The sequence below is a fragment of the Octopus bimaculoides genome, chromosome 1 (genome assembly GCF_046866305.1).
Source record: "Octopus bimaculoides isolate indiv1 chromosome 1, ASM4686630v1, whole genome shotgun sequence".
NCBI lineage: Eukaryota > Metazoa > Mollusca > Cephalopoda > Octopoda > Octopodidae > Octopus > Octopus bimaculoides.
In genome coordinates this window covers 18,306,860-18,331,859 of record NC_142928.1, presented here as the reverse complement: position 1 = coordinate 18,331,859, position 25,000 = coordinate 18,306,860, and the positions used below count along the sequence as shown (strand labels likewise).

General features: G+C 37.3%; 1 protein-coding gene across 2 annotated transcripts in view; it reads left to right on the top strand.

Annotated features, from left to right (window-relative positions):
* LOC106873465 (sterol regulatory element-binding protein 1) overlaps positions 1-25,000 on the top strand; it is a 94,588-nt gene that overhangs the window by 10,348 nt on the left and 59,240 nt on the right. The window lies entirely within an intron of this gene.

Below are 25,000 nucleotides of genomic sequence, written 5' to 3'. Positions count from 1 at the left end.
AATCAAATAATCTGTACCTCAAAGTCGACCTCGGCGATATTTGGACTCAAAACATAAAGACAGACGGTATACTGTTAAGCATTTTGCCCTCTGCACTAATGTTTCTGCCAGTTCGCTGCCTTAGAATGTAAACATTCATTTTAGAAATATATTCTTTATTTTTATTGCTTAAGTGTTACTCCCTTCCTTACTTACTGACATAAAATTTCGAAACATTTTACCTCATAACTCTTTCTCTACTACTTTTTGTTCAATGCGACTAGTGGTTCTGAATTCCTCATGCATTTTTCTATCATTTAAGCCTAAAGAAAGTATATTTTTAATTTAAAATTTAAAAATTTATGTTCATTGAAGATGAATATCTGCCTTACTGCCCCCCTTGAGGTCGCAGATATTTTGATGTAACTTTTTTCTACTGAACCAAATCTCAAACTATTTATGCCAAAGTGTAGCTGAGGAGGTGTCGTCTTGAAAACCATCAACAGTTTCCAATTTAGTTGAGAACTGAATTAGTGGTGAAGCTTGGAAGCTTCTGCGATTAACGGAATGGTGGACTTAAGAATATATTCAACCACTTCAGTGGTTGAATGATATATATATATATATATATATATATATATATATATATATATATATATATATATATATATATATGTATATATATATATATTATATGGTGCCAATCAGCAATATATATATATATATATATATACATATATATATATATATATATATATATATATATATATATATATATATATATATATATATATATATATATATATGAGAAAAAGGAAGAAAATAGAAAAATTGACATTATTATTCAAGACATTATTTATTCAAAGATATTTAAATTCATGTACAGAAATTCCAGCCTACAGCTGTTTCCGCACCCAATCAGTTCAGTTACAGAAATAAAATACTTTGATTCAAATTTCCATGTTTGAAACCAGTCAGTTGGGTATTTGTTTTTCAATTACATGGTCTCAGGTTCAGTCTCAGGGTACATCACCTTGGGCAAGTGTCTTCTATTGTGGCTTTGACTTAGCACATAGTGATTAGAGAGTGTTTCTTACTGAGGAGGCTAAATCATGCTGAAAGACTGGTGTCTGATGATCTGCTGGTAGGTTTCTGAGTGTGCTGTGTCTTTAACTCACAAAGTCTCTTAAGAAGTTTCTCTGAGAGGAAATATTCTTTTCTCCTCTAGGCACAGGGCCTGAAATTTTTGGGGAGGGGGCCAGTCAATTAGCTTGACCTCAGTGCGCAATTGGTACTTGATTTATCGACCTCTAAAGGATGAAAGGCAAAGTCGACCTCATTGGAATTTGAACTCAGAATGTTAAAACAGACGAAATACCGCTAAGCATTTCACCCAGTGTGCTAACGTTTCTTATTTCTTTATTGCCCACAAGGGGCTAAACATAGAAGGGACAAACAAGGACAGGCAAAGGGATTAAGTCGATTACATTGAATCCAGTGCATAACTGGTACTTAATTTATCAACCCTGAAATGCAAAGTCGACCTCGGTGGAATTCGAACTCAGAACATAACGGCAGACGAAATACCGCTAAGCATTTTGCCCGGCGTGCTAATGTTTCTGTCAGCCTTCTGAGAGGAAATATTACAATAGCATTGTTTTATATTTGTATGTACATTATAAATATTATACATGTTGTATATTTATATATCTATGTATTATATTTCTATGCAAAAATATATATATATATATATTTTAATAAATGACAAGCCAACAAAACCACAAATATGCAAATTAGACTAGCCACCACTATCCTAGTGTAATTCCTGACTGCTTTATAAGCAGCTAATATATGCTATTAATTGGGAAGGGAAGCCAAGTCAGTCTTCCCTGAGGAGTACTCAACAAAGCATGAAATGGTCCATCCTATCCTTCTTTTTCTGTACATCATTAGCATAGAAAGAATGTGCTTACATTCTTATTTAATCTCAGTCATGCTTTATAATATTTAAATCCATTACAGATCTGCAGAGTTTACACTATTGTGCATAAATAGTTATATTTTGTGTGTGCGTGTGTAATTATATACATGGGGTATCCATGTATCTAATCTACAGCAAGACACCTATGTCTTTCCTTCTATACCTTTAATCTCTAAATTGGCACAAAGCTGCACCCTCTCACTACTACTCCCCACACCCAGTTGAGGGGTTTTTCATTTTGGTGATTCTACCAGTGCTGGTACCATGTAAAAAGCACCCGGTACACTCTGTAAAGTGGTTGGCATTAGGAAGGGCATCCAGCTGCAGAAACCATGTGAAAACGATGGAACCTGGTGCAACTCCCAGCCTTACCAGCTCCTTTCAGTCCATCCAACCCATGCCAGCATGAAAAACACGTTAAATGATGATGATGATGGTGATATGAAAACATAGGCAGGCAAGACTATGTGTCCAAGATCACTTTCCAATCTCATCATTCCAGATCCAGTCCCACTGTGTGGCACCTTAGCTGACCAAGTATTTTCTCCTACATCTCGGGTTGATCAAAGCCTTCTGAGTGGATTTAGTTGATGGAAATTGAAAGAAGTCTGTTGTATATGTGTGTGTGTGTGTGATTTTATATTTGTTCTTTGAAAGTAATTTGCTATGATTGGTGTCCTCTCTCTTTGTATCTTCAAAGACATATGAAATAAGAGACCCTTTCCTTGTGAAACAAGTAAGGGTTAGTTAAAGAAAGGGCATCCAACTTAAAACCAATGCTTCAAAATATATTCATGTCTAACCCATGCTAGCATGGTAAAACAGATGTAAAATGAATAGCATACTGACATTTAGGCACATGTATGACTTTGAATGAAATAATGGCTTTGTAGTTAAGAAGCTGACTTCTCAACTACATTGTTTCAGTTTCAGTTCCACTGTGAGGTACTCAAGGGCAAGTGTCTTCTACTATAGCCTCAGGGGAACCAAAGCCTTGAGAGTGAAGTTTGTAAATAGAAACTGTGAGATGCCTATCATACATATATAAATGAATTCATCACTGAACTCATTGCTGGTTCTCATTTTGTTGACTGCTCTTCTGAGAATGGCTTTTACGACCCTTACAAGCCAGTCAGCTACCCCTGGTTTTCTTAGGCCTTCTACAAATTGACAAATGCTAGATATAGCAGCCTACTCTTCTCTAAGAACTTCTTGCAGTTGTCTCGCTAGGTATATGGCCTCATGGCTAACCTTTTCTAGTACAAACCAAACTACATCTCAGCCAAGCTGGTTGTTCTTAATCAGTTTTGCATTAAACTTTTCTGTAACTTTCATAACCTAGCCCAACCATTTGATGTCTCTGTTGTTTTTCTCTTTCTAAGGCATTTTCTTTGCATTTCTATTACTTCACAATGGTACTGCAGTGCTAGACATAGTGTTTGAGATCTTCCTCTGTTACTTAATTTACTAATAATTATATTTGTTGTATTTTAGGAGTGTCATTTTGCCTATAAAAACATGCTGCAGTTGTAATTCACTTGTTTTATTACCGTAATCTTTACACTAATTAAGTAATTAACTGTTCTTATTGTTTAGTCAGCTATTTACTAAATCAACTTGTGGATTTGTCAGTCCATGGTTCTTTCACAAGCCATTTATTTTGCATCCAAATCTGCTAATCTTGAAATTGTATTACCATGTAACATACCAACAAATTTTCTAAAGACCTTTTAATAAGAATTCTGTATTTTAACTGAAGCTCCAAGGAAGCTCTAAGGTGGTGCACATGCACTCAACTCTGAGTGAAATACATCTTCTAGCAGAAACAGCTGGAAGCTTATGAAATTCATTACATAATCTCTTGATTCTTTGTCATTTATTTAATATCACACACACACACACACTCTCTCTCTCTCTCTCTCTCTCTCCCTCTCTCTCTCACACACTCACAAGCAGTATGTAATTTCTGATCTAGTTTGGTAAGTGCTGATGCACAAAACTCTAAATCTTTGAATCACTTGTGTAGTTCCACAGCTAATAATTATGTATATATAATCTATGTATTGAGTTCTATTTCTCCCATTTGCATTACCAAACCCCCTCCCCTCTTTCTCACACACACACACACACACATGTATATAATTTCTTGGTGAATGTATAAAAACGAGCAGTATTATTTTTAGCGTGCTGTGTTGAAGTTTCTTTAAACATTGCTGGATAAATTCTGTTATATGTTGTTTTCTGTGATATTCTTCATCCAAAACTTGCTAGATTGTTGTGTCACACTCACATACTACGATATAGATATATTTGAGGAAGAGATGTTTAAATACTATTTGTTCCTTCAGCCTGTCTTCTGTGTTAAGTTTAAGGCTGCATATTTGTTATTGCTTTACACATGGTTGTATACAGTTTTAGACACGTGTGTATATTTATACATAAATAACTGTGTTTAATTATGCTTACATATCATTGCATTAACATCTGCTTTTTCTAACCCCCCACTTTTCCAAAGACCTTGTCTAGCTACCCTATCTTTAGTTTACTTCTTGCCCTCTCTTCTCTTTTGATAACCCAATGTTTGTTCATACTGGTTATTTATTCTCTAATACAGTGAACAATCTATCTTATGTCAACTCAACCTGTTGATCTATTAATAAATAGATATGCACATCTATAAATATTTATTCAAAGACCTTGTGGCTAAATGATAAAATGGATCTTCAAATTTTAGGCCTCACAGAGGCAATGACTGGTGAGCAAAACCTTTGGCGATATGCTATGCTTGAGAAGACCTGTCAAGCCAAGTGAAATTGTAGTCGTAGCCGATGCTGGTGTAACTGGTACTCGTGCTGGAGTCATATAAAAAGCACCTTTTGAGCAGTGGGCCTCACGGAGGCAAAGTGGCCGATGCCAGTGGCATGTGAAAAGTATCTTTCGAGTGTTAGGCCTCACAGAGGCAATGACGAATGAGCGAGACTTTTGGCATTAGGCAGTGCTTGAGAAGAAGATGCATCAAGCCAAGTAAAATTGCAATGATGGAAGATACTGGTGTTATGCATATGGTACCCATGCCGGTGGCACGTAAAAGCACCCATTACACTCTTGGAGTGGTTGGTGTTAGGAAGGGCATCCAGCAATAGAAATCATGCCAAATAAGACTGGAGTCTAGTGCAGCTTGCCAGGCCTGGTCAAACCAGCATGGACAACATATGTTAAATGATGATGATGATGATGATAAACAGATAGTGTATACTTGACCCATGGACAAGTAACATTAGAATTTGGAACATATTTACCCAGGCACCTGAGTTAGCCAATCTTATATTAAAAGTTCTTTTGAACTTTAGGATCCATGTCTATTTTCCTTACAATTAAATAGAGACACTGACTACATTTACTGCATTTCCCAGTGTAGAGGATGCTCTGACTTTGAAAATGCATTCCAATTATGATTGGAAAGTTTTAGTGGGTGAGGTAAAAAAAAAAAAGATCAAGAGATTCTAGCACTTTTACTCAGATGTTTTGTTGGTGTCTTATTTGACATAGGTGTTGTTGCTCATTTATAGTGCAATTTTTTTTGTTTTGCTTTTACAACATGGAGACAAGGTATGTTTAGCCATAGAAAATGTTAACCTCTGAGATTAAAATTTGCTGATGATGAAAAATGTATTCTTTGTCCTAGAGAATCAGTAAATTTTTGAAATTTAACATTGGTAAAATATAATGTCTTCAATGCTGCAGAATACAGGAAGTAAAAAAAATGTTAGACATGGTTATTTTCAATATTTTTAACATCTAAGGTAATGAGCTAGCAGAAACGTTAGTATGCCGGGCTAAATGCTTAGTTGTATTTCGTCTGTCTTTACGTTCTGAGTTCAAATTCCGCCAAGGTCGACTTTGCCTTTCTTCCTTTCGAGGTCAATAAATTAAGTACTAGTTACGCACTGGGGTCGATGTCATCGATTTAACCCCTTTGTCTGTCCTTGTTTGTCCCCCCCCTATGTTTAACCCTTTGTGGGCAATAAAGAAATAAACGTCAGCATGCCAGGTGAAATGCTTAGTGGTATTTCATGTCTTTACGGTATGTGTTCAAATTCCGCTGAGGTCGACTTTGCTTTTCATCCTTTCGGGGTTGATGAATTAAGTACCAGTTGCATACTGGGATTGATCTAATCAACTGGCCCCTTCCCCAAAATTGTCTGGCTTTGTGCCTAGAGTAGAAAAGAATATTTTAACATCAGAAATACCCACAATGTGGTAATTTAGAAAAATATTGGGTTGGCTATCATTATTTGGCTGAGCAAGTGGTTGAGCTAGTTGTAATGTGTGGGTATGAGAATCTTCTAATCAGTCAGACCATTTCATAGTCTGAACAGTACATGTCTGTAGTTGTTACATTGGTTATTTTCTGGTCCTTTAGTCGAAGCATTGTCTTTGGGAAGTAGTTTTGATAATGAAAGATCAGATTATGAAGACTTTAAGTAAGTTGGCAAGAAGAGGAAGTGCCTATGATCTTTGCAGACCATCCCCGGAATGGTGAAATACCTATTCTGAACATGTTTGTTGATTAAGGTGTGCCAAGAAAAACATATACTCTGGTCTGAATGCTTTCAACAAAATTAACTGCATGGTGATGTTAAACTGGTACTATGTTACAAACTTCCTGTTTTTAAGCAATCTCATTAAAATTAAATTAAAATCTCCTATCAAAATTTCATCTAATTTATATTCCATATATCAGCTTAATAATGACAAAGCTATTTTACTAAATTCTTCATTCTCTTCAAAATTAATTGAAACAAAGGCTGAAATATGAATTCCAACAGAAATAAGAAAAGGGTTAAGTGTCTTGTTATGTATGCATAGAATGGGTGTGGCTCAAGTCTGTTATCTTTCTGTGGTATTATGTCAAGCTACAGTTGAAGGAGACTTAGTTGTCAGTTTATAATTGTAAGTTGCCATTGCATCACAATATTATTTTTCTTTTGTTGGCATTTTATCAATTTAGTACACTGTATTTAGGCCAACCAAAACCTTGTGAGTGCATTTGGGAGAATATATATATATATATATATATATATATATATATATATATATATATATATATATATATATATATGTATATATATATATATATATATATTCTGTTGTGTCTGGGGAGAGTCATTCTCTTTTAGTGCTTTATAATTTAACACACTCACTGGTAAAATTTCCACTCATTTGCTTATTTATATATATATACATGCATATATATATATATATATATATATATATATATATATATATATATATATATATGTGTGTAAATATATAAAAACAAAAGGATAAAGAGAGCAAAGGTAAGGTTGAAGAATTTTATGGATAGAGTCTTACAGCTGTTTCTGGGAAGATCCAGTACTTCCCTTCATCGGAGACAGAAAAAATAAAGTTATCTATTATTATATTCATAGGCGGATATTTTTAGTATGAAGTGGTAAAGAGTGTGATGTGCTGAAAAAAGAGAGAACAGTACCTGAAGAGTAGTTTCATTCCAGTGGTAAATATCCGTGTAGAAATTCGTGCAGATTAATCCTTGTGTGAATTTCCAGATTATTCACACAAGGATTAATCTGCACGAATTTCTACACGGATATTTACCACTGGAATGAAACTACACTTCAAGTACTGTTCTCTCTTTTTTCAGCACATCACACTCTTTACCACTTCATACTAAAAATATCCGCCTCATCATCATCATCATCATCGTTTAACGTCCGCTTTACATGCTAGCATGGGTTGGACGATTTGACTGAGGACTGGTGAAACCGGATGGCAACACCAGGCTCCAGTCTGATTTGGCAGAGTTTCTACAGCTGGATGCCCTTCCTAACGCCAACCACTCAGAGAGTGTAGTGGGTGCTTTTACGTGTCACCCGCACGAAAACGGCCACGCTCGAAATGGTGTCTTTTATGTGCCACCCGCACAAGCCAGTCCAGGGGCACTGGCAACGATCTCGCTCGAAAATCCTACAGGAGCCAGTCAGGCGGTACTGGCAACGGCCACGCTCAAAATGGTGCATCTCATGTGCCACCCGCACAAGAACCAGTCCAGGGGCACTGGCAACGATCTTACTTGGCTTGCCGGGTCTTCTCACGCACAGCCCATTTCCAAAGGTCTCGGTCCGTAGTCATCGCCTCGGTGAGGCCCAATGTACGAAGGTCTTGCCTCACCACCTCAGCCCAGGTCTTCCTGGGCCTACCTCTTCCACGGGTTCCCTCAACTGTTAGGGTGTGGCACTTTTTCACGCAGCTATCCTCCTCCATTCTCACCACATGTCCATACCAGCGCAATCGTCTCTCTTGCACGCCACAACTGATGCTTCTAATGTTCAGCTTTTCTCTCAAGATACTTACACTCTGACGGGTATTCACATTGACATTACACATCCAACGGAGCATACTGGCTTCATTCCTTGCGAGCTTACGTATGTCCTCAGCAGTTACAGCCCATGTTTCACTGCCATGTAGCATGGTTGTTCGTACGCATGCGTCATACAGTCTGCCTTTTACTCTGAGTGAGAGTCCCTTTGTCGCCAGCAGGGGTAAGAGCTCTCTAAACTTTGCCCAGGCTATTCTTATTCTAGCAGCTACACTTTCAGCGCACCCACCCCCACTACTAACTTGGTCGCCCAGATAGCGGAAGCTATCGACTACCTCTAGTTTTTCACCCTGGAATGAGATAGAAGTTGTTTCCTGTTTGTTTGCAGTCTTTATTGCACCTGAACATCTGCCACAAACAAAAACTAACTTGCTAGTTAACCTGCCTTTGATGTTGCTGCACCTCTTATGTGTCCATAGCTTGCACCGGGTACATCTTATAGAGTTACTACCTACTCCTTTTCTACATACTGAGCAGGGCCATCTACCTGAAGGGGTTTGTGTTTTATCTACCTTCCTACTTATTAGGATTTTGGTTTTAGCTAGGTTGACTCTAAGGCCCTTCAATTCTAGACCTTGCTTCCACACCTGAAACTTCTCCTCTAGTTCTGATAGTGACTCCGCAATTAGGGCAAGGTCATCAGCATAGAGGAGCTCCCAGGGGCAACCTGTCTTGAACTCCTCTGTGATTGCCTGGAGGACTATGGTAAATAATAGGGGGCTGAGGACGGAACCTTGGTGGACCCCTACCTCTACCCGGAATTCATTGCTGTACTCATTTCCAACCCTCACCTTACTGGCCGCATCTCTGTACATGGCTCGCACAGCTCTCACTAGCCATTCTTCTATCCCAAGTTTCCTCATTGACCACCAGATAAGGGATCGGGGGACCCTGTCAAAGGCTTTCTCCATGTCAACGAAAGCCAGGTACAGAGGTTTATCCTTGGCTAGGTATTTCTCTTGCAACTGTCTCACTAGAAATAAGGCATCAGTAGTGCTTTTACCTGGCACGAACCCAAACTGCATCTCATCTAAATTGATTCGCTCCCTAATTAGTTGGGCTATGACCCTCTCTGTAACTTTCATAACCTGATCTAACAGCTTGATGCCTCTGTAATTATTTGTATCTAAAGCGTCCTCTTTACCTTTGTAGCAGTTGACTATGATGCTGCTACACCAGTCATAGGGTATGACTCCTTCGTGTATCACCTGGTTCGTAATACGGGTGACTAGGCTATAGCCAACACTGCCAGATATTTTGAGCATCTCTGCAGTGATTCCTGATGGGCCGGGGGCTTTCCCGGTCTTCATACTCTTCATTGCTTTATCTACCCTGGTACTATCAACTCGGATAGCTGGTCCCTCTATTGGGTCGACATAAGGCAGGCTCTCTTTCTCCCATTCATTCTCTTTATTAAGCAATCTATCGTAGTGGCATCTCCAGACCTCTTTCTTTGCATCCTCATTTAATGCAAGCGTACCATCATCCATGCGAACACATTTCTCTCCTACAACATCACTATTCTCTCTCCTACACTGTCTTGCAACACGAAATACCTCGAGTCTTTGGTCCTCACGGCGCAGAACATTGGCAAATCTTTCCTTATCTGCTTCCCCTCTGGCTAAATAAACCTGTCGCCTAGCCTCCCTTCTGGCACATTGGTACAATTCCCTGCTACCACCGTTCTTCCAGTCCTTCCAAGCTTGTTTCTTTTGTCTAATAGCCCTGTCTACCTCCTTGTTCCACCACCACGTTACTCTGGGTTGGGAGGGGACCTTACACCACCCACAAATCTGGTCGGTGGCTTTCAACAGGTTGTCCCGCAGAAATCTCCAATTGTCTTCCACGTTGTATGATGCTATATCCCCTTCTATTTCGTTAAATGCTTCAAGTAACTTGTCTCTAAGTCTCTGTCCGTTTGCAGGGTCTTTAAGCTTCCACACCCTTCTTCTCCAAGCCTGTCTAATTCTGGGCACCCATTTTGCCTTGATCCCAAAGTCGCTAACTACTAATCTATGTTGTGGGGTACATTCTTCGCCAGGGTAGGTTTTGGCATTTATAAGCCGCCCTCTTTCCCTATTTCTGGCGAGGATGTAGTCGATTTGGCTAGAGTGTCTGCCGGAGCGGTAGGTGACTAGGTGACTGGCAGGTTTCCTGAAGTTGGTATTGCAGACCATAAGATTGGTTGCATCACAGAACTCCAGCAGTCTGGTTCCCTCCTCGTTGCGGGAACCGAAGCCATAGCCTCCATGTATGCCATGGAAGCCCCCAGCACGACGTCCGACATGACCGTTGAAGTCTCCAGCCACAAAGAGAAGGTCCCTGTCACTCGTCGACGAGGTAGTTTGCAAGAGGGTGTCATAGAATTGGTCTTTCAGACCATCTGGTAGCCCAGGTTGAGGTGCATAGGCTGAGATGACAGTAGCTAATCTATGATGAAGCACTAGTCTGATCTTAAGTACTCTGTCACTTACTCTAACGACCTCGATTACCTTATCCACCCATTTCTCCGCTAGAAGTATTCCTACGCCCCCGACCCCGTCAGTGTTCCCTGCCCAGAAAATCTTGTACCTGTGTTCTTTGCCTGTGAGGAACCTTGCAGACCCTCCTCTCCATCTTACTTCCTGGATGCAGCACATATCTACGCATCTCCGTTCAAGCATCTCAACAATTTCACCAGATCTACCTTTCAGCGTGCCGACGTTGAGAGTGCCAATCCTAACAGTATGGGTGTTGGGGGTGTGGGCCTGTAGACTGGGAAGGGGAAAAGCAGTGTCGTGTACCTATGAATATAATAATAGATAACTTTATTTTTTCTGTCTCCGATGAAGGGAAGTACTGGATCTTCCCAGAAACAGCTGTAAGAGTCTATCCATAAAATTCTTCAACCTTACCTTTGCTCTCTTTATCTTTTTGTTTTTATATATTTACATATACACACGCTAATACACGACTTATAATCCCCAATCCTGTTCATACAACGACTGGGGCAAACTAATCGGTATACAGCACTTACTCGGTATTACCTGTATCCTCCGGGGTTTGGTTAAATCCAATACCCTCCTCAACCTTATATATATATATATATATATATATATATATATATATAGCTGAAAATTACAGAGAAACAAAAGACAGAGACAGGTGTATAAACAACAAGCAGGTGTATTAATATAATGGTTGGGAAGGTGAGAAAGTCTTTTACATTTCAAGCCTGTGCTCTGCAACAGATAGGAACACGAGGAAATAAACAGAGAGAGAATAAAAAAAGTTTTTGGAGCTAGCGGTCAATCATATATATATGTATGTATGTATATGTGTTTATATATGTGTATATGTATGGGTATGTATCTCTGCATGTGTATATTATTTGTTGTTTAGCCTTGAGTCAAACCTTGATCTAGCAGATCTCTATCATCAGAGGGATTCCAGCCATGACAAACTTGTCTTTTTTGTATATGTAAGACTGTATTGTTCAGTGTTTTTAAGACAGTAGGGAATAATTAGAGGGAGATTTGGCTGTTATTTCTACCAGGTTGAGCAACTAACTATGAGATGTTCAATTGCTGGTTTATATATTGTGCATATAACAAATATATATATGAGCGCATGTGTGTGTTTGCTAGTCTACTTGTATTTATTGGAAAGCTTAAATTACTATTTGATGATGATTGTGTGTGTGGGGGCGGAGGTGTATAAATGAGGAAGGGGATCCTTTATATCCATTATCTGTTCATAACCTTACTTGTTTCCTTGTCCTTAAACTACCTTAACCTATTGCTAGGGGCAACAACCATTTGTATTTTCTTTCCTCCCCTAATTTATGATAATCGTTATTGGTATCATTATTAGTATTCTTTATAAATGCCTTCCCAGATTATTGGATTTTTAATCTATAGATTATAACTTTTTTTATGGATTATGATTATCTAGGGTCAGATGGCAGGGTTGAGATTATCTAAAAAAAGAAATATTACCTTAATCTGTATGCTAATTAGGACTAACATTTTATTTGTTATTAGTTTATTAGTTGTAGCTCTTGGTTTGACCTACTTAGCAGGCCTATAGATTTAGCAATATGGATATTCCATGGCTCTGCTTGACTGAAGACTGCACTCTGGCAAGAGTGGTTTATTGTTTCGAATGCAGTGTGGCAGTCTAAGCCTGTTATATTTCCTCTACTCTCCCATCCTTTCTTGTGAAACCTGGTAGTGACCACCACACAAATTGGTCTGAGTATGATAGTTGTCTCTTAGCAATGTTTGTTGAAGACTTTAATGCTGTTTATGTATATATAGGTGTAGGAGTGGCTGTGTGGTAAGTAGCTTGCTTACCAACCACATGGTTCCAGGTTCAGTCCCACTGCATGGCACCTTGGGCAAGTGTCTTCTACTACAGCCTCGGGCCAACCAAAGCCTTGTGAGTGGATTTGGTAGACGGAAACTGAAAGAAACCTGTCGTATATATGTATGTGTATGTATATGTTTGTGTGTCTGTGTTTGTCCCCCCGCTTGACAACTGATGCTGGTGTGTTTATGTCCCCATAACTTAGCGGTTTGGCAAAAGAGACCAATAGAATAAGTACTAGGCTTACACAGAAGAAGTCCTTAGGTCGATTTGCTCGACTAAAGGCGGTGCTCCAGCATGGCCACAGTCAAATGACTGAAACAAGTAAAAGAGTAAAGAGTACAGTACCGTTTCTACTTTGTGGATTTTCACCTATCGGCCTATTTAAAAGTAACCATGAATTGTCAGGTGATATGATATGCTTGAGAAGACCTGTTGAGTCAAGTGAAATCAAAATCATAGTCATGGCCGGTGCCACCTAACTGGCACCCCTGCTGGTGGCACGTAATAAGCACTGTTTGAGCATGGGTCGATGCTAGTGTCACCTGACTGGCTCCCCATGCTGGTGGAGTGTAAAAAGCACCATCTGAACATGGTCGATGCCCATGCCCCCTGACTGGCTCCCGTGCTGGTGGCACATAAAAAGCACCCACTACATTCTCAGAGTGGTTGGCATTAGGAAGGACATACAGCTGTAGAAACCTTGCCAGATCAGATTGAATCCTAGTGCAGCCCACTGGCTTGCCAGTCCTCAGTCAAACCGTCCAATCCATGCCAGCATGGAAAGCAGACGTTAAACAATGTTGATGTATAAAACTTAAGTTATTCCCAGTGTGATAGAACAATCTGGAGAAGGTAGTTTGTGATCTGATATAATGTAGCTCCGACAGAAGTATTATAGAAGACAAAGGGAAACAGAAAGAAGGTGTTCTTGAAACGCATCTAATTTCTTCTACTATGTATATAGAGAGCTTAAATTGATAGTGATGATGGCTATGTATGGTGAAAATTTCTTGCTAGAATTGTCAGTTTGGGTTAAGTTAATCTGTTGTGGAATATTTTATTTTCTGTTATGGATTATATTTCAAACAAGTCTTTACTTTGAGCATTGTTTCTTAAATATTTAACTGTGTGTCCGTCTGAAACCATATTTATATATTAGATATTTTGCATATTTAATGTGTTATTACAATGTTAATATGTTTCTGTAGTAACTCTTTGGATAGTTGACTTACTCAGATATTAAACAATCAACTGACAGGTTAATAATCCATGGTCAAGATACTTAAGTATCCTTTGAAAAAAAAAAAGCAGTCTACCTAGCTGTAAGAAACACTCAACAATCACAGCAGTAGGAACACTGTAAAGTTGACAAGTTCAGGGATAGATTTAATCCTCTTGGCTCGTGCATGCATCGAGTTAAGTTGACACTTTTGCAAAATATTCAGACCTGTCTCTGGATTGATGATAATTCAATGCATTGTTTCTCCACTGTAACAATTCACGAGTCATACTTTCTTCCTTTTTATTTTTTGTCCCTCTATCAGCCTTGAAAGTCCTGTCCTTCCTTCTCTGACTTTAATACTAATAAAGTTAGCTGTACTCAGGCTCGTCCCACAATATTTCAGTTATCTCAACTTTCATTAACATTGGATCTCATCTATGTTTCTGACTATAAAGAAAAGCTTAACCCTTTCGTTACCAACCCGGCTGAAACCGGTTCTTGTTCTGAATACAAATGTCTTGTTTTCATAAGTTTTCAATTAAAACCTTCCACTAAACCTTAGTCACAATTTATGTTCCTAACACTAGCTGAGTTATTTTACTAAATTCTTTATTACATTTAAAGTAATTGAAAGAAACACAGCATCTCAAAATATATACAGTAATGAAAGGGTTAAAGAAGCAGACCATGAGATGATGTCAGGTATTAATCCCTTAAGGCAATCTAATATTATTTATAAACTATTCTAGTTACTAATATACCAACTTTGGCACCAAGCTGTATTAGTGCTTGCCTTTTCTTGGACTAAATCAGCCATGTAGAAAAGCAGAACATACTGCGTATTTTCTCCTTCACACCACCTTGCTCAGGCCTGAACATTGCTGTGGAGATATGTAATGAATTAATTTGCATATAAACCAAGAAAAACAAAGGCTGATGACATTGATGTGGTTGCTAGGGTGTGGACACCTTCAGGAAAAACATTGACAAGAACTTGTAGTCTGATTAAAATGCTTTAATTGAGTTTGTTTCACAAAAGGCACACAAAAGTTAGTGGTGTTAAACTAGATGGCACGATAGATAGATGTATTACTGAAAAAAGAAAAAGATGCTAGATACATATTTCCGTCTTTTTGGGCCTTATCAGTAGCAAGTATCCATTGACAACTGTTGTCACTGATATAGGAAAATAGTGATTGAAAAATCACTGGTGTTGTAGTTAGCTGGATGGTTGAATGAAAATTTGTTATATGTAACAGAAGCAGTATTAGATTAAAATAGTCATTTATGCAAATACATCATGAAAAGGCAAATTGACTGTGGTATTCATCTGGAGACTCCAAAGAGACTAGTGTTGGTGTGTGTTGGTAAGCCTTGTATTGTTTAGTAAAATCAACAAAAAAGATTTTAATGCACTTGATGTGGAGAGTGGAAAATTTTATGCTTTGGACAATGTCCTTCTTTAAGGAAAAGTTGACAGGAAGAAATTACAGAGAGATTGCAGAGTTTTACATCTTTGTATGTTTGTATTTCTGTATGCATTTTGTATGTGTCTTTATCTTGTCATCATGCAATCATAAGTGACCATCATCGTCATACAAGCAGCAGGTTTCATTTGCAATCTTCTGTGAAAATGTCTAGTCATGGGGAAATATTATCTTGTTTGGAAACAGGTGAGGGTTGGTGGGAGGGAGGACATCCAGTTATAGAAAATCTGCTTCAGTCAACTCTGAGTCTTGCAAGACAAAAAAAAAAGAAAGTAAAAAGGATAATATAATAATGATAAATAGAATGAAATAAATGGACCAAGAGCACACGTGAAGATGGAAAGTGTCGTTGAAGAGGTGTCACTGATGTGTGACGATTGATTTTGGGACAATGAACATGAGTTAGAATAAGGACAGTAATAAATGAATGAAGAACAAATATATTGTGCCTGTGTTTATTTGGCAAAAAAAAAAAAAAAATCCCAAACAAAAAAACAACAACAAAAAAAAACACCATCCCGACATACAACAATAATGATATATATCTTTATATGTATTTATTTTTTGAAGTCTTTCTTAAACTCACTGTTAAAGTTCATTGACCTTTACCCTTGCTTTATTCTCGTCTGCTCACAGATTTTATGGCATTTCAATTGCCTCATGTTATCTGAATATTGATCTTTCTTCATCACTGGATTTGATGGTGATCACGTGTGAATACACGTGATAAAACGTGGAAAAATAGTCAAAGATTTCCTCAATACCTTCTGATATGATATATTCCATTGTGTGTTGTCTGAAGCATATATGTATACTTAGTGAATTAATTATAGGTGTCCATACATCTTACACTCTTACTACGGTAATGCTTTGTGTCAATCCCATGCTGTGGGTGGTAGAGAAAATTAGGGAGATAAGGGTGAGTACTTGGCTAAAATAGTTGACTGCTAGATTCAGTGTCTCATGATATTCATTTCATCCTCTGTATTCTGAGTTCAAATCTCGCTGGTGTTCAAGGTGTTGATAAAATAAAAACTAGTAATACGCTAAAGTCGATTGAATTTGCTATATTTCTTTTCCTACAATACTTGATATTAGTTCTACACCAAAGAAACCATTGCAGAACTTAGTCTTGCAGAAATAATGTTGGTATTGGTGTTGAAATGAATCATTGCAAGGAAAAGTTAGCCACTCAAGAATATTGGGTGTCAGAGATCAGATGATACTGGAATGGGATGCATTGAGTTGGCTTCAATAGTTCCAGAACTCAGGACATTTAGGATTCTGTCTTTGAGGTTTTCAGTATACATTTATTATCTTCCCAGTAGATTGATGTGTGTGTGTTCACCCTGCCCCCATCATCATCATCATCATCATCATCATCATTTAACATCTGCTGTCCATGTTGGCATGGGTTGGGCGGTGTGATCAAAGCTGGTGAGCTGCACCAGACTCTAGTCTGATTTGGCATGGTTTCTATGGCTGGATGCCCTTACACACATGCACATGTGTGCACACACACACACACACACACACACACACACACACACACACACACACACACACACACACACACTCTATTATTTCAATGTTCACTTTTTCATGCTTGCATGGGGAAGACAGATTTTGTTGAGGCAGATTTTCTGTTACCTAATACCCCCCCTGCTGTCCACTCTCACTTGTTTAGCAAGCAAAGTAATATTTCCTTGTGGTCAAACCCATTTTCACAGAAAACTGGAAACAAACAAATCATTTCTATAGTGGCACTTGTTAAGTACTTAATAACCATTTAAAATGAACACACATTTGCTGTTGTATCCTGTTTATTTTGTGAAGCTGTTATATACTCTAAAATATGCAAAAATTTAATTGTATGTCTAAGACCTGGTTAAGGACACTCTTCTACACCATCCAGTTGTGACAGAATTGTATCACTGACTAGTTTGTCAGTGTACAGCGTTTTTTATCACCAATATATGATACTTTCACAAAATAAAAATGAATATAAGAGTATATTTAAATGGTTATCATGACTTCCATGTTATTGTTTTAAATATTTTATTAAAATTTGTTAATGTCTGCAATTAATAAATTTGATGGCCTCTGGTCAACCTAACCATTTTCATAAAAATAATTTAACTTCAAACTGTTAAAACTGACATGAGATTCTTTCAATTGTTAGGTCTAATTTTTGGTCTAGTTTTTGCTCTTGGCATATGAAGTTATCTGTGTTTCATCAGTTTGGGAAATATCTCCATGAATTAATATTTCTCTGTCTTTTTTTTTTTTCCGTTGTGTTTATTTATGTTTTGTTTTGTCTTGCTAATTAAAATCAATATTGTATCACAAATCCATGTTAGTATTCTGAATTTGATGATGCAGTAATATTATTACTGCTGGTCTGCTGATAAACTGCAATGTGATAAAAAAAGATAATTGAATTATTTTTCATGCGATATTTGATAACATCTTCTTTGGTTTAGTAAAGTTTTTTTTTTCTAAGCTACTATTGGTTTTTAATGTCATTAAAATTCTCATTCACATATGTTGTTAATTCAGAAATAGACTTTTTCTAAAAGTATTTTCTTTATCATATGTTAATTCAGAAATACATCAAGTGCAATGTACTTATAGATAACTACCTCTTGTCACTTTACAAACTGATAGTTGGAATATCATGTGTGTCTTTGTTAGTGGACAATTAGAATATTTGTGTTGAATAAACCTTGTCACTGCCTGATAGAGTATATAATAGAGCTATAAAGAGAGAGGATCAATCAACTGGTAATTTCATGTTTTAATTGGGATAACTGTGATAAATGATGATTAGTTGTTCATATTATCATCGACATTGGCATATTTTTTCTTTGTTGTGGCACTTGTGCTGGTGGCATGTGAACAAAACATTGGCTGACTCCTGTGCAGGTGGCACATAAAAAACACCATTTGAGTGTGGCCATTGCCAGTATCACCAGACCGGCCCTCGTGCCGGTGGCACGTAAAAAGCACCCACTGCACTCTCAGAGTGGTTGGTGTTAGGAAGGGCATCCAGCTGTAGAAACTCTGCCAGATCAGATTGGAGTCTGGTGTAGCCATCTGTTTCGCCAGTCGCCAGTCAAATCGTCCAACCCATGCTAGCATGGAAAGTGGACATTAAATGATGATGATGATGCTGTCTATCAAAAAGTCCTGCTTTGGAAGTAGGAGTGTAGCCTTTTCTCAGTATATTTTTAAGGTGGTTGTTTAATCCCAGTTGCAGAAGTGCCACCAGTTGACAATATGATGTAAGGTTTGGTTCCTGATGGTACCATTTCACTTCACTTACTATGTAATATTTGCTCATAGTTAATCTGGAAATGAATGAACACCACTGAACAGGCTTTCAGATATGGGCCTACAACCTGTTGAGGTTCTCAAAAATGTATTTGTAACCCTAGTTAGTTCTTATCATAGAGTGCATCACATAGGCAACAGCTATGTCTGATGCAGCCTAGGGTAGTGACTAACGCTCTCTATATGGTTTAACCTCTGACCTTTTCATCCCAGTGGTTGTAAGGTCACTCTTAATCAAATAGCAAACTATTTAAATAGCTTGTCTAGATCAATATCCTACTTCTGACTCATCAATCCAGCTTCTACATGGTTATCTGACCTGCTAGAAATAGAAGTTAAACCTCTCCATAAACTACCATACTGGTTTAAAAGAAAGATGTAAATGTACTGAAAGATGGGATGGTTGTAGCTGGGATACCTTTACTCAATCAACACTAACATGGCGTTATACAACAGCTTACTTATACATCAGCTTATATAGTGTTGGTGTTCATTGAAACTTAATTCTTTAGTTGTTATCATGAATGTTATCTTGTACTTGGAGATAAGGAGCTGTGACATGTTGTCACAGCCCAGTAACTGACTGAAGTATAGGTTTTAATGCTTTTAAGTTTTTTTCTTATTACCCCAATGAAACGACAAATCTTCGATCAGAAGTTGACAACAGAATACTTGAGTAATGTCAGCTGTCAACACCAAACTTATTTTCACTTCAGGTGGAAGCACAACTGTGTGATTAACAAGTTTGCTTTGTAACCATGTGATTTCAAGTTCAGTCCCTTTGCATGGCACCTTTGCTATAGTCCTGGGCCAACCAATGCCTTATAAGTGAATATAGTAGATGGAAAATGTGTGGAAGCCTATATGTGTATGTGTGTGTGTGTGTGTGTTCATATTTGCATTTGTCCCTCATCACTGGACAAGTGGTGTTGGTTTGTTTACCTTCCTATAACTTAGCAGTTCAGCAAGGGATACTGGTAGAATACGTACCAGACTTTAAAATAAGTACTGGATCTATTTTGTTCAAGGCAGTGTCCCAGCATGGCCACAGTCCAATAGCTGGAATAAAACTGGATAAGTAAAGCTTATTTAGTTTGCCACTTTCTTTAGATGTCTTTTATTTTCTTTTAACTCTGTTGTCGTTAAACATTCTGTTTTTGTATAATTACAAACTAACTAGTTATTATTGATTAAATGTGTTTAATGCCATTTTTATCTCCTCAATCATCTATTTGAAGAGTTACTAAAGAATCTGACAACTGCTTACTTAAATAAAGATTGTTTTGTCTAAAAATTTTGTTTCTTTTACCATACCATTTTGTTAAAGTTGGCTTAGGGTTGGTTCTCCTTCTTGACCAACCTCACTATTCTCAGCTGCTTGACAAAAGATTGAAAATTCTCTCTGTCCATTTAATTTTTTTTTTTTTTAAATGTAATTATTTCCGCTATTGAAGATTTACAGGTTCAAATTCAGTCTTATTTACTCATTTGAAGGTAAGAGAAACTAGTGCAATTTAGGAAATATCTTTTCATGTACAGCACTGATTTGATCTTGTAGTATTCAGCTGTTACATATGCTCTGCATATCCAATCAAATATAACCAGTTGGGTGTATTTGTAGGGACTTAAGACAAGTTGAATTTTCAAAAGTTGAGAAATTGTTGAAGCTATTCCAATTGCCATTTATCCACATTGTTATATTTCTGTTGAAATATACTGCCCTTGTTTCAATTAATTTTGAAAATAATGAAGAATTAAGTAAATTAAGTAGGCGTAGGAGTGGCTGTGTGGTAAGTAGCTTGCTTACGAACCACATGGTTCCGGGTTCAGTCCCACTGCGTGGCACCTTGGGCAAGTGTCTTCTACTATAGCCTTGGGCCGACCAAAGCCTTGTGAGTAGATTTGGTAGACAGAAACTGAAAGAAGCTCGTCATATATATGTATATGTATATATATATATATATGTGTGTTTGTGTGTCTGTGTTTTTCCCCCCCAGCATCGCTTGACAACCGATGCTGGTGTGTTTACGTCCCCATAACTTAGCGGTTCGGCAAAAGAGACCGATAGCATAAGTACTAGGCTTACAAAGAATGAGTCCTGGGGTTGATTTGCTCGACTAAAGGCGGTGCTCCAGCATGGCCGCAGTCAAATAACTGAAATGAGTAAAAGAGTAAAATAACATTATTATTAAATTGGGTGTTTGGAACATTAATTAAAATGTAATTTTGATGGAAGATTTTAATGTAAATCACTTGGTATCATAAAGCCAAAGACAGTCTCAGGTAGTTGGTATCTCAAGGGTTATAGAGGTTATCTTGTGTAAGTGTTGTCTAAACCATAAATCTGGTTAGTCTTTTACACAATTTACCAACTGCCTTTATCATAATTCTACATGTCATTTTCTTTTCTGAATCACATATATCAAGTCACTTTCTACTTCATTCCACTGTATTTCATGAGTTCTGGCTGAAATAGTATTTCTGTCTTATTTAGATTAAGTGGTAAACCAAAGAACTCATGCCTACAAACTGATCAATATTTCCAACAAGTCTTCTCCTATATGTTATTTGGTTTTAGTTCAAACACAGATTTTCTCTTAACATTAAGCTGATTGAATTAATTAAATAGGAATGATCATCAGTAAATGAAAATGAATAACAATGGCTTAAATGAGCTATTAATAAATATTGCTCATTTGAACTGAAGCTGTCTAGTTATTGTTTTAAAGGGTGTATTTATAATTTGTTGCGTACTAAAACACACCACAACTCACCACACATACATTTATTGTAATGGGTTTGAGTTGATTTCTGATTTCAGTGAGTTCCTTCATGAAAAGCTTTACTCTTTGATGTAGAGTTTTGTCCTAAAGGAAAATATCCACATTCATTACACATATAAAACTCTTCTGTTATATAGTTTACTCTTATAGATTTCTTCATAATATAAGATGCTAATTTACATGTGGAAAACTCCTTAAATTGCAAATAATCTATGAAAATTGCTGGAACTTAAAAGGGACCAAGGTTCTTTTTTCTGTAGGGACAAGAATTTTAAGCGACCAGCAGTTGAATGTTATTTATTGTTTAGCTCCATCTCAGTGCTGATTAAATGCAAAATACCTATGACCCAAGGTGATGCAGCCTTCATCGTACTTTTTCCTGCAATTAGAAACACATTAATTCAATCAGTTTCTTTTTAATGATGGTAGCCTGTAATTTACGCAAGACTTGGCTATTATTTCTAACAGTTAGAGTGACAATGTAGAGATTCCATTGTGTCATGTATTAAAGTTAAATTTTGTGCTTTGGGATAAATGATTTGGAACACTTAAGACTGATCGGAACACTTAAGACTGACTTAACCCTTTAGCATTCAAACCAACCGTATTTGGCCCAAATATTCTGCCGGTTTTATGTTGAACCAGCCAGATCTCACACCTACTCTACAATGTTATTTTAAAATTAAACTACGATATCATCGAAATCCCAAAGCTGTGAGATAATACATGATTACTTCAAAGCAACGTGAATGAATAATAAGCATTACATTTGACTGAGAAATCTGAATCCTAAAGGGTTAAATAAATATTTGAAGACAGAACAGATTTGTAAATAATAGAATGATAAATTTCAGTTGCTACACTATTGGTTTCTAGCAGCAGGTGTTCAAATTTGAGTGAAACTTGTTGGTAAGAGATACCACCTATGGTTGAGTTGTAAAAATGGTGGAATCATAACAGTAAAAGAAAAGATTCTGAAAAAACTTGTGCTTTACAGGTATTAAATCAAAAGTTGTAAAAGCTACCCAACCCTCATTTCTTTAGAAAGTAGAGGCAAATAAAAAATAATTTCTGAATTGGTCTGATCAAGGATTTACAAGAATAATAATGATAGAAAAACAACGTTGGCTGGCGCCTTGTGTTTAACTGTTTTTTTTTATTGCCCACAGGGGCTAAACATAAAGGGGACAAACAAGGACAGACAAAGGGATTAAGTCGATTACATCGACCCCAGTGTATAACTGGTACTTAATTTATCGACCCCGAAAGGATGAAAGGCAAAGTCGACCTCGGCGGAATTTGAACTCAGAACGTAGCGGCAGACGAAATACCGCTAAACATTTCGCCCGGCGTGCTAACGTTTCTGCCAGCTCACCGCCTTTGTGTTTAACTATTATCATACTATTGCTACTTCTGTTTAACTATACTACACTAACTTGTCTAAGCAATGATTTACATCATAGTTTCTCAAAGTGGGTGCCACAGCTCCATGACCCCAGTGGGCATTGAGACGGTTCCAGGTGGGCACTGGTTCCTAAGGGGGCGATGGGGGGAGCGGCGGTAGAGAAAAAGGAGGCATTGTTGGGAGGAAGGCAGTGGATTGGGGGATGCTAGGAATTTATTATATTATTATTTAATATCATATTATATAATATAAATTATGTGCATCAAATTTTGCTAAAAGTTTGGCGATGCCTGCTCAGAGGCCTATGCAAAGTTTTCAAAAAATTTTTTTTTATCATTCTCGACACAATGTGCAACTGAAACCTGATTGTCTTTCTGGTCAGCTGAAAGCAGTTTTGGCACAAACTTGGCAGACACACGTCTCGTATCTGAATCTTCTATGATAATGGACTGAACTGAACTGTAACTAATTTGCACATCCTCTGATAGCTCCTGGATGGTGATTCAATGATTTCCCCTTCCCCTCACAGTTGCATGCACACCAATGTTTTTCTCAGTTGTGCTGGTTGCGGGGTTTCCCAGAACGTTCATCAACATCGACATCTTTTTGGCCATCCTTGAAATGTCTGAACCATTCCTACACTTGTGTGCAGCTCATACATTCCTCTCCATACACTTTCTGCAATTTTGTGTAGGCTTCTGACTGTGACAACCTTCCCTGTCATGGTCAATGCGATAATCACATGCTACACACCTTCCTTCCAAGTACTACTGTAAACAGTGGAAATAAGCTAGAACATTAAAACTTAGTGCTCATGCACAGCAGAGTTCAAGGTCAATCTATGCCAAGCAGCTTCACTCTGTGTGCTTTTAGCTTCATTACTATGGCAACAGTCTAGATAGTTATTGATCAGAACTTGTATATATGTGTGTGTGTATATATACCAGTACCAGTTATGTCTACAATGCACCTGCTAAAGATGTCTGAGTTTGGTAGCTTTTCCTTAGTCGGCAAATGGTGAATTCCATGTTTTCAGCATGAATTTCCTCTGATGAAGGCACTGACTGAACATTTCTGAACTTCCTTGATAACAAACTGCCCTCAGATCACACTCTACTGTCTTAAAAAAGGACATGTTGGATAATGTGTTTGTGAGTTCCTAGCACATAAGAAACATAGGATAGTCATGATGGGAATATCATGGATCATAGGTGTGTTTGATGACAACAGATCTGTGGTTAATCAACAACTAGACATTCTTGATTTGTCAGTTAAAAGAGATAGTCACTAGACTTGATAATCTGTTTACATTACAGTTTTTAGCTAGAATTAAATTGAAGCTGCATATGTTTGATGTATAATGAAATAGAGATAAATATTTTTAAGCAGCGACTGCTAACAAATAGTATGAAATGCTATTCTGTATTTGACTTCCGTGTTATAGCACTATAATATACACAATCAGTTTTTGGAAGTTTTATCTTCCTGCCTCTCCATTGTCTAGTAATGAGCCATATCTCGAGATTCTAGTTATTCACACATCAAAGACCATTCTTCTCCTTTATACTCTGCCATGACAAGCTGGTCAGTCACTTGACATTAAATATATCTATGTGAAGGACTATCACACTTGACCTTCAGTGATAGCATATGTACAATAACTATTTAAATTGCTCTTTGTTTAGCTATCTCATTGATCTGCATAGAGGACTTTGATAAATTATCTCTTTTCTGGTTTATGCATACGAACAGGCTTCAGAAATGTGGGTTGATGAAATCTTACAAAAGGATTACTATAATTATTATTATTATATAATATATATGTGTGTGTGTGTGTTCATCTTGTTCTTTCTTGTGAAACTCCATTGTACATCAAAAGAAGCATGCTGACATTTACTGACTAGTCAGTTTTTTGGTTAGTGCCATAAATAGCTGTTGTGTAAAACATGCAAACTGATAAGTTTATAAATATATTATGATTACTTGGATATATTCTGTGACTCAATTATCATTATTTAATAGTTAATTATTAAACTAGA